This window comes from Thermobia domestica, chromosome 9, assembly GCF_964235325.1.
Source record: "Thermobia domestica chromosome 9, izTheDome1.hap1.1, whole genome shotgun sequence".
NCBI lineage: Eukaryota > Metazoa > Arthropoda > Insecta > Zygentoma > Lepismatidae > Thermobia > Thermobia domestica.
This window is the reverse complement of record NC_137462.1, coordinates 267654753-267666912: the sequence shown is the minus strand read 5'-3', so window position 1 is coordinate 267666912 and position 12160 is coordinate 267654753. Positions and strand designations below refer to the sequence as shown.

The window sequence follows — 12160 nt, the reverse complement described above, 5'->3', positions numbered from 1 at the left end:
GCAACCAGGGCTTAGAGTTGAATGGTATTCACCAGGTTATGGCGTACGCTAATGATGTATAATAGAGGATGATAGGCGAAAAATAGACAGAAATGCAGAGGTGTTATTAAACGCTTGCAGAACATGGGTTTAGAAGTAAATGCAGACAGAACTAAACACATGGAAGTTCGTCGGGATCGTATCATACGGCAAATTATGGATGCGTTAAAATATCAAATAAAACTTTTGATAAAGTGGAAACTTTCAAATATCTAGGATCAGTATTAATAGACGAAAACCATATTCACGAAGAAATTAAATGTCGACTAAAAGCAGGGAATTCGTGTTATTATTCAGTTTAAAATCTCTTGTCGTCGCGAGTTCTGTCGAGGAATTTGAAGCTTAAACTATATAAAACGATAATAATGCCTGTTATTCTGTATGGCTGCGAAACATGGTCGCTTACTCTGAGGGAAGAACAAGGACTTCAAGTATTTGATTTTTTGATTGAGATTATTTTTAGTTTAGCGTCCCGTTCAGCAGCGAGGCTATATGAGACGTGGACCTACTGATTAACGTGGAATCCGAACCACATGAGCTCCCGCCGGGAATCGAACCCGGGTCTCCCACGCCAAAGGCGCGTACGCTAACCGCTTAGCCACGAAGGAGCTCCTGAAAGTATTTGAGAACAAGATACTGAGACGAATATTTGGACCAAAGAGGAACGGGAATGGGAAATGGCGGAAACTTCCTAACGAAAAACTACATAATTTATACGGTTTACCGAACACTGTTAGGGTCATCAAATCTAGGAAGCTCAGCTGGGCAGGTCATGTAGTCAGAATGGAAGAAAGTAGGAACATTTCCAAATCTTAACCAAAAGACCAATCGGAAAACGACCATTAGGAAGACCTAGGCGTAGATGGGAGGACAATATTATGAAGAATCTCGCAGAAATAGGAATACAAAGTAGAAACGGATCCAGGTGGCTAGGGGTAGAAAACAGTGGAGAGCTTTTGTGAATGAGTCATTGAACCTCCGGGTTCCATAGGTCATAGTGTGACTGAGTGAGTTATTAGGAAATACATCCACGGAATTCTTAATATTCTAAGAGACTTATCCTAGTATCTACAACTGAATTTGTATTGTTTATTAGCTCCCGGCATAAGCATACTAGTTAATAGTTTCACTCCAGGTGCATGTGTGTGTGTGTGTGGTACCTTATTCCCGATAACTACTGGCCGAACGAAATTTGCTGATCAAGCAGCCCACCGTCTAATGAGGATCATTGTATTCGATGGCCGAGTTCGGCCCAGAACAGGCCCGGCTTGTATGTGATACATTATATCTCAGTAACTACTGACCAGACCTAAGCCAAATTTACTGGGCAAGTAGTCCATCAGATAAGGAATAAAGATCGCTATAGCTGATGGTCGAACTGGCTAAGGACAGCCTCGGCTCGTATTTAGTACTTTGTTTCTATGAGATTAATTAACAAAGACCGAACTCTCTTTTAGAAAAAGAACGAAAATTTTATCTGCTATCTGAGCTAAGGTATCTTTTACATTTCTCTGTATTTTAATGATTTTCTTATGGGACTTCAATTATTAAATAGATTGATTTCAAGGTTAATACATTTCGTAAACCTTTCAATTGTAGAGCATAGTGATTACATCCATTATTTTCGCTGCGGGCCACTGTATAATTTTCCCTCCAAAACAGGCTATCAGGTGAAACACGTTTCCGTCCGAAGTTAAATCGAACCAACGTTTTCTTTGAGCCGTAATTGAGTATCACCGACTCTTAACAATATCTTTTACAACTACAATTTCTGGACATGGGACAAATTCTGACGATTCGTTCCGCTTTTCTACGACGGACTTTATTCATTTATTTATTTGATTTGATGTGCTTTTCAGTTTACTATCCCTTTCAGCAGCGAGGCAGTACGAGACACGGACGTATAGCTTAACGTGGAATCCGAACCACATCCACTGAGAATCGAACACGAGTCTCTCACGCCACAGGCGCGTAAGCTAACGACCTGGCCACGAGTAGTTTCTTTTTTTATTTATTTACTTAATACCATAATAGCTTATAAAACATGTTTAGCTCAATCACTGGCACAAGAAAGTGTGAATTACTCAGAATAGTTGAGAAGACAGCATTTTCATTCTCTATATATACAGGGTGTCTCAAAAGCCCCTGACCAAGGATAACTCTGTTATTATTAGAGTTACACAAAATGTAAAAGGAAAAATCATCTCCAAATATGTTGTTTTCAATCTAAAGTGAAGGATTTTTTTTTTTTTTTTTTTTAAGTTGGATGAGCCGTTTGGGCTGTACACACTTCATCCGCCCAAATGAAAATGCAACGTTGCCATTTACCTGGATCCACAACATAAGTGAATGAAGTTACAGTCTATTACGCTAACGTGCCGATGGTCAACCACCATTTCAACAGTAACTTCATTCACTTATGTTGTGGATCCAGGTAAATGGCAACGTTGCATTTTCATTTGGGCGGATGAAGTGTGTACAGCCCAAACGGCTCATCCAACTTAAAAAAAAAAATCCTTCACTTTAGACTGAAAACAACATATTTGGAGATCATTTTTCCTTTTACATTTTGTCGTAACTCTGATAATCACAGAGTTATCCTAAGTCAGGGGACTTCTGAGACACCCTGTAAATATCAAACATGTTTTTAACAATGATTTCCTTTATATTCACCTTCATACATTTTGAAAATCTCATTCGAAAATGACACCATTTGCGACAAACCTTTATTCTTTTCTTTTTATTCCTTTATTCTTTTCTTTTACTGTTGTAACTACAGATCAGTGGAATTATATATTAATTGAACAGTGTTGATCTAGAGTGAGTTATATTTTTGTACGGATTGTTTCTAACGCATATATATATATATATATATATATATATATATATATATATATATATATATATATATATACAGTATGTTAACGATTGTGTTCTAACAAGTTACATCTGACTATAATACGCTCTCATCGAAGGTTCAGTGAATTTTCGTTCTACAGCCTTGAGTGATTTCTCTCATTATAAGCAAGTTGTTAGCTAATTACGATGTCTGAATGTGGAAGTAACAACAGACGCCAATAAACATTAACAACATCTCTATAACAGACACAAGAAAATTGTTTCATGCACAAAAACTTGTAATTGTGTTTGTCTCCATCCAAATTATCATTATATTTATAGATATTCATCATCTAAAACTAAATTATATATTTTTTTGTATTATGTACAACAAACAAGAAAATATAGGGAACACAAGTATATATTCGTACAAGAAACTTATCAAAGCCTGAAAATAGGACATGTTAATTATAGTTTGCTTATACTGTACTACGAGGGGTCAGTCAAAAAGTTAGTAGCACTGCTTCAGAAAATAAAGCAGGACAGACATTTTACTGTAACTTTATTTGTATCGTAAAGTTCCATTCATAATATGCTTTTAAACGTAATTACCTCCGTTAGTTAAGCATTTGTTGAGGCGTGGTACAGGTTTTTCCACGTCTTCTGCAAAGAAATCCTGTCCAATGCCCGATAACCATTCTTGGGCTGCAGCTTTCACCTCGTCATCCAAGTAGTATCGTCGCTTTGAAAGTTCGTCTTTCATGGGACCAAACAATGGAAGTCACACGAAGAAAGGTTTAGGCTATGAGGAGGGTGGTGGTCTTCCCTCGTGCTCAGCAGGGTTGGCAAAAACCATGGTTTTTATTGAAAAAACCAAAAAACTTTTTTTTTTTTTTTTTGTTTAAATAATTTGCTCTGTGTATTCATATTACATATGGACAGAAATAAATTTGTTTCGCCTTGGTGTTATTATGCAACAACCGGGTTATGCTGGAAGGGCCACATAAGCTTAAAGCGGAATCCAAACCGCTTCTCAACTTACATCCGAGAGAAATTGTCCTTCATTTGAACTCGGAACCAGGACTAATTGGCTACAAATGCGATACGTCCGCCGACTCACTTACGTAGGACTTCTGATAAAAATAAGTTATTCTGACCCTTACATACTTGTTAATATAACTGTCAAGTAATTTCAAAAGGACAAAAAGATAAACAGTTGCACAAGTGAAACAATTATACAGAATTACATCTGGACAATTTCAAAGTACTACAGAGTACAGAAGAACTAATTTAGTCCAAGTTAGTTAACAGCGACTGTTATTAGTCCAAATTAAAGAAATACAACGACTTAATTTGCATATCAGTAAGAAAAGTGAATAAAGATACGAATTATTTGAGTCGACTTTGGCTCAGACTCATTTATACATAAATAGATACCAAAGATACTTCTCATTTCACTAAATGCTTCTCGCAGGGTTTTATGACCCCCTCCCTCCCACACACACAAAAAGTACAGCATTTCTATGTATTTTATCAATAGTAAATATTATTGAAACGAAACAACTATTTAGAATTTTTCTTTGATTGCAATTACATAGCAATAATAACAAACTATAAAAAAATCCCAAAACAAACATTCATAAACTTATATAAAAAAGTTGTTTTTGTAGCATAATCTTTTTGAGCAATGAATGGGGAATTTAGGTCTGAATATAATACGAATAATGTACAGAAGTGAAACATGATAACCTACAAATGTGTGTTCATCAAGATTTTACAAACACTTGCACTTTTACGAACATTTTTTTGGGGGGGGGAGGGGATTAAACCAGCCAACCCTGGTGCTCAGCATTGTCAATATCTGTATTCCGTTCTCAAACATCTTGCACCACTTCGCAAGAGCTTGACGTGAATGCATTTTCACCATACACTCCATGCAACTGCCGATAAATTTCAGTGCAGTTTCACCTTTTCACCCACAAAAACGAATCACTACACGCATGTCCAATCTGGATGACACTTGCAGCTGTAGAAACAAATTTACGACTGATTATCAGAACACCTCCACATGTCTTGCGAAAGTTGCTAAGTCATACGATACATGTCTTGTGAAAGCCGCTACGTCATACGATACACCTACATATCTGCAGGGTTGTCACAAAGTTTCATCAAAATAGCCTTTGACCGAAAATATTTACGAAGGAGTGTAACTAAATTTCTGACTGACCCAAGTATTAAATACTAAGCCCCATAATAATGATGTCGAAACTAGAAAATTTTATATGAAATGAATGAATAAATAAATAAATATACATAATGTGCATACAAGCATTTACTATGAAGACGTTTTATTACATATATTGTACAACTATTATGCACTATGAATATGTGCTTTAAAATACATTTCAAGTTACGACAATTATTATTGTGGGGTGTAATTTATTTCTACAACAGCATTACATCACTACTACTATTTAACTAGATGCACGCATGTTCCAAGTAGTACAGCTACTTTTCTTTCACAGCATGTCTGAATAAAGACGCTTACAACAAACCAAGGATAGTTTGCACTTGTTAGTAGTAATAATAGCTAAGAGTAAGTATTTGGTGTTTTCGAAAAAAAAGTCATTACCTTTTTTTTTTTAATGACCTATTTTTCATTGCTAAAAACAAAACGTTCGATGAAAAATTATCGGCACGACTATCGAAAGTTTCGCTGAAAATTAAGCATTTGGAATGGCATTTAGTGGAGTCGGTACTGTGACTTACAGTGAGCCGCTGCAAACAACCTCGTTTGAACATATACCCACCGTCGCTGACGCGTCTTCTCTATGGACGCACTCTATCACTACCGCACGGGCCCCTTGCTGCGTTGCTCCACTGACTCAGTTAGATAGCATTGATGGCCACCTAGCGCAAATTGGTTCGTGTTTTATGCATTTTTTATTCTACACGTCCACTGTATTTATACTCATTACAGTGACAAATAGCGAACGGTAATCACTATCAAGTGATTTGGGGGAGAAACTAAATAATACCCAGCATCTGACCAAAGAACTTTTAGTCACCAAACTAACATCCTTGTACATCATCATCATTTGTTTATTCGTTAATTTCGCAAGATACACACAAAAGCACTAGATCAATGTCAGAACTTTGTCTTCCTGCGATGAGCTTTTGTAAGTCAAAAATTTTCTGCAGGAATTCCAAAATAAAAAATCAAGATAATACTATCATATAGTATCATTTATAATATCATACTATCATATTTTAGCGTTACATGAAGCATAGTAAACAGCTTTCAGCGGTAGCCCTAGTTCGAGTTACAACCTGTGAATTCACATTTTTTGAAAATTTCGCTAAAAGAAGCAGATTTAAAATATTTATGATATGATACATCGTATTTTGTAATGACAGCAGCTTTAAGGAATTTTTTTCTGGCTATTTGTCTTTCTTCCGGCAAATTTTCTGCGATCACATCGCAGATCGCGGCATGTTCTGCTATGTGGGTCCCCCATCTACAGAAATCTATCACGTAAATGAACAAGAACTGAATGTATCTGTGCAGTGTGTTCCGCAAGACAGTAATTCTGTATGAGGCAAATGGCATAGGTAATTCTGTACGTGCTACACCTTGTAATGAATGACAAATTGTACTGCCATTACAACACTATTTCTGTTTAATGGATATAAAGCTGAAATCATTAGATTGGGCACACCCACTTTTCTTAAACGCAAAATATATCAAGTATTCATATTTTCATTTCATTTTGATATCAGTTGTATCATATTTTTCTCTAACAGTAAGTGATGTTGTCCTGTCCGTTTACAAAGACTGAACTCAAAAATATTTTTTTTTTATCTGCTTCAGAAAAAAAAAAAAAAACTTCCTTCCAATTCAATTACGAATTTCAATATTGTACTAATTTACAAAATTAACTAACGACTGTATATGATAATCGTTCATGAGTTTCATACTCTCCAGTGAGTTTACTTTCGTCCAAGCATCATTATGAATATTCTTTCCTTACTGGCAGGAATCTTGCTGCAAACTGAAAAACTTAGGTACCGAACTTTGATCCATAAGTAGTGTAGCATAGGGTAACGTGACTGTAGACTAGCGTAGTAATGTATACAATAAAGGCAAGGAAAAACAGAGTGAAGTAGTATAGATTAGAGTAGAACAGGGTTATGTTAGATGTTTTACGGTACGTTAGTACCCAACTCTAAAGTAGGTACGATATTTCCCTATTTTCTTTGTAAATCAATACATTTCACTATAAAATGTGTGCGATTTCACGGTGACCACTGAGCTTACTTGTACAAGAGATATTCAGTACAAACTAGTTATTGCCTCTCATCGAGTCAGGGCAGAGTGAGAATAAATGGCCAGCAAGGGTAAGACTGAGGAGAGCAGATGTGTTAGCGATGGTGAGTATGCGCGTAAACGAAGATCTGTTTTTAGCGTTACTGTAACAATTTCTCTCTGTGTAGATTCCATAGCCTTGCTTTGTATATTCTTGGTTGCTTGTTATAAAATGGAAAGGGTATCAACTTATCGTGTTATCACTATAACATAATAAGACACTGATAATATACGTGTCACAGATATAGGATCCCTACATATACCAAAATAGTCACACCGGCGTTCTATAGTAATATCCTTTTTGTATGTTATAAGAAACGGACAGTCACCGGAAGCAAGAACTACATGCATATATTGCTGTGCCGCAGCCATGTGCTTCTGGCGCCTACGTGTAATTCGACTGCCTTCGCTAGCTAAGGTTCCCAAACTTCCAAGTGTGTATCGAAATAAATTTCTTAGTACACGCATACCGAGTACAGATGAGAAGTCGTTAATGGTATTAAGAGATGTGAAAGGCATTAGTACCGGTACCATACATATGGAGTCCTTAATTTGACTCCAAAATTCCATCAGCTGTCCTACGCTAATGGTTTTCTACGAATGTAAAGTCGAGGTAAACGTTCTTGCAACAGTAGAAAATGGATTTGAAAAGAAAAAATATTTATACGGGCATTATCATTATGCATCCATGTTGAAAAGTGTGCAAGAGGGAACGTTAAGAATGTGTCAATGTAAGTTGGATCACTCCAAAAGCAGACTGTTTCATTAATGGGGAAAAAAAGTGTAACATTTCCGTATTGCTGACAGCTCGTCAATCTGTATCAAAAGTGAAATTTCATTTTAATTTCAAACTACGCTAATTTTGCAAGCGTGAGTCCGAAAGGCATCAGTCAACTAGCCGCTGATTTGATTTGAGTTTATAAGTTAGCATCCCTTTCAGCACAGAGGCTATGGGATGTAGACCTACAGTTTAACGTGAAATCCGAACTATATGAGTTCTCAACAGGAACCGAACTCGAGCCGCCGATTTGGAAAAAAAAAAATGAGGTAGAACACGAAATATAATTTATGACTATATGCATCACCGGAAATCTTATTTTATTAATCAATCAATATAACTCAAACAGTGCATCATCGAAACAGGAACGCTCAAATGGAGTATTATTCATAAATTATAAAGATGAGACTTGCGAATCACTAGTTACCTACATACAATGTCAAGTATTCATAGCTTGCACTTCAAGCGAGCAAGCAGAGGCGTATTGGGTTAGATTCATTTCTTTTTGTAACACCTGGCCCGTCTGTAATTATCACCAAATCCTACCCTCGAAGATAAGCATACATTTTGATGTAATGCAGGATTATAAATTGTAATAATACACATGACCAAAATAAATTCCTAAGTGACTTGTCAGTTCCAGCTGTTACTTCACAAAATACCAATTTTATAAACACCAAAAATCTGATGTAATTACAGTTAATCTTTATTCTATACCTACCTTTACACAGAATAAATCGATTTTCACATTGCAGTACCTAATGCACTTTATCAATGTCTAAACGCACTCTCATACGACTTCAATCCTCTTATGCCCCCAAATTTAACGTAAGCAGCCGCTTACTTTCGTTGAAGATTAATTCTTCAGTCATGCATTAGAGAACATTACGATTTACCTGAAATTACAATACAGTTTTCCCTAAAATAGTTTATTCCCCTTCTGCTTATTCTAAACTGCAAAATATAATTCACTCGAAATTTACATTTCAAGAAACGCTACGTAACCAGAAAGAGAAAAAAAAATCAGATTCAAGCAAGTGAAATTTGAAGTTATCCTAACACTGACACGATTGTCACTATTACCAATAAAACCATGCAAAAGAAGACTACTATACGAGGCACACAAATTACCTAATATTATAGCAAAAATTATGTACCTTAATTATATATAAAAAGAAACTTCCAAGTTTCTAATATTGTTATTCAGCTCAATCTCTCAATCAACATAATCCAAAATGGCGCACGTAAGCATCGAACACCTACTTCAGCGACATCTATTCGACATCTATTCATATTCAGTATTGCCAAATACAAAGATTAGGAGCACATACACAGTGATGAAAATTTTCCGATTCATAAAACACCCCACTTATTCTTACATCTTTGTTTAGCCGTAAAATTTATTGGTAATAAATACTGATGTGAAATGGAAAATTTTCCACTATCTTTTACGCGAAATTTTTCCGTTCTAAACAAATATCAGTGATCAAATAACAATTCTTCATTAATCATAAAATTGATTGAATTCATGTATAGAAATGTTAAAAAGTGAAAGATCGTTTAAAGAATTTGTTAATTTTCATGGCTCAGACATTTCCGGTACTATGTAGAAACAAGTGAAACAATTTTTCAAGAATCGAAAAATTTTCTGTCGTGTGGAAAAATTGAAACACTTTTTATGAGTCGGAAAATTTAGCATCATTTTGAAGCAAAAAGTAAAATACTTTTTTGTGAATCGGAAAGTTTTTTGCTTTGTAGAAACAAGTGAAAAGAATTTTCATGGATCGGAAAATTTTCATTACGATGTAGAAATACTGGGAAAACTTTTCATAAGCCGGACAATTTTGAATATTATGTATAGTCATGTTAAGTGGAAAATTTTCCAAGATATTTAACTGCACATTGAGCTATAAAATTGAATTCAATTTGGCAAGTAGAAACTTACGTACAAGTAGAAACTTACTAGTAGAAACTTAGTGTTTCTCTCTCTCTGCGAGATCATTACAGTTAATCTCGCCGTACATTACATTAAGCGGTTAGTGTACGCGCCTTTGCCATGGGAGACCTGGTTTCGATTCCCGGCGAGAGCTCATGTTCAGATTCCACGTTAATCAGTAGGTCCCGTCTTATATAGCCTCGCCGCTGAGAGGGACGTTAAACTCAGAATCAACTCCTCTCTCTCTCTCTCTCTCTCTCTCTCTCTCTCTCTCTCTCTCTGTGTGTGTGTGTGTGTGTAAAGTACAGGGAACATACATCGAGTTCGTAGAGTACAAATATCCTATTCCATTATTTAAAATGTAACAAAAAAGCCAAAAGAAACCGTTGTGAATTTATCAATTATTTCAGACAGAAAATTCAAAAAAAAAAAATCACATATAGGCTTGCCTATGTAATGAAATAATTAGATAAAAGTTCCTTATGAAGATTATTTTTGTAACAGAAAATAAGTAGAAATGCTTTGATTTTATTATGTTTAACACTCGTAAACTATAGTTTCAATAGTTGAGTTTTGTATAAAAAACATCTTAGAGCAGATATTTTGTATTATAAAACTACCATTATTATGTATAAAAATGTATTAGAAATAATAACTATTCGATCGAACAAGTACAATATAACAAAAAAGAAATATATTTTTTATGTTGTAAATTAAAAGGAAGTTACTTGTTGCTTTTAGAACTAATAGCGCAGCTTTTCACGCCTTTTTATTATTTTATTAGAAGAACAACTACACAACTTGCTTATTTAATACATTTTACTTTCTTTCTGAGTGAATATATGAATAAATAAATAACTTGAAATATAAGAAAATTATCCGATTCCCGAAAGCTAATTGGAAAATTATGATTTGTTGCTGTCTAACATTCCTTTCACTTGTTTATACAGAGCAATAAAACTTTCCGATTCAAGTAGTTGTTTTACTTTCTGCTTCAAAATGATGAAAATTTTCCGACTCATAAAAAGTGTTTAAAGTTTCCCATTCAGAACAGAAAATTTTTCGATTCATGAAAAAAAATTTCACTTGTTCCTACATAGTACTGGAAATTATCTGAACCATGAAAATTTTCAGATTCTTTAAACGATCTTTCACTTTTTAACATTTCTATACATGAATTCAATCAATTTTATGATTAATGAAAAATTGTTACTTGATCACTGATATTTGTTTAGAACGAAAAGTTTTCTGAAATGGAAAATTTTCCGCGGAAGATTTTCCACCTCACATCACTACACATACGTCACCACTACCATAGCCATTTTATTTTCCAAACGCTTTCTTCGACGTCTCAACTCACTCATCTCATGCTACGTTGAATTTAATAAATCCTTTCTTTCAGTTCAGCTGAGCAATATGGACAAATGTTTCGAAAGTTCACGGATAAATCCAGGCTTATATTGCTTCAAACAGGAAGACTAATGTTTAAGAAGTGATTCCAGTCGATCCGAATACGATTGCGAAATTCCAAACTTGTGGATAGGATGTTGTGCTTCCAGTAGTGAGATGTGCAAATTGAAAGACAGCGAAAAGGTGCTAATGTGAATTATCCCATAATAATTGCTCATCTGAACTCGTCATACGAATAGACCGTCGTCTGCAGTTGAAGCGATGTAGTTCTCAATGCCGGGAATGCCTCTAGAAGCAATGTTTAGAAAAACATATAAGTAAATAAAATATATGTATGGGGCTGAGGTGGCTCCATGGTAGATGCACGCCTCTGACACATGAGGTCCTGGTTCGATTCCTGCCGCGACAAGTGAACTTTGTGGTGGACAAATAACGTGTGCGTGGAATTCATGGTTCTTCCAGTCTCCACCTGTCTTTATTTCACCTTTATTATTCATCTCATCACCGTCTCCCTTACTGTAGTTGTTCCAGTCGTTGGTGGCACTTCTATGCCACTGGGTCTCTGACACAGGGGCCATGTTCCAGGAATACATAAAACTACCCCTGTAAATTGGCAATGAGTTAGTTGGTCCACTCTCTCAAATTTTTCGGCGAGGTGCATAGTACCATTACTTAAATTTTGGAAATTGGTAGATTTAAAATTTTGGTATGTGATTTTGTAAGTTTGGATGGTTCATCTAATGTCCTTCTATGGGCAAAAAATTGTAAACAATTAAAGTTGAGATGTTTTTCG

The 12160-nt window shown here is 35.4% G+C and overlaps 1 protein-coding gene across 5 annotated transcripts in view; it reads right to left on the bottom strand.

The window, feature by feature from the left end:
• Positions 1 to 9329, bottom strand: part of LOC145660684 (RNA-binding protein 25-like) — a 117637-nt gene extending 108308 nt beyond the window's left edge. For 3 of the 5 annotated variants that reach the window (XM_081726024.1, XM_081726027.1, XM_081726029.1), the window contains exon 1: positions 9179 to 9329. The gene's annotated coding sequence lies outside the window, so the exon portion shown is untranslated. Of the gene's footprint in view, positions 1 to 8742; positions 8918 to 9178 lie in introns of all 5 variants that reach the window. The other 2 variants (XM_081726025.1, XM_081726026.1) reach the window with 2 other exon arrangements.
• Between the last annotated feature and the right edge of the window lie 2831 nt (positions 9330 to 12160).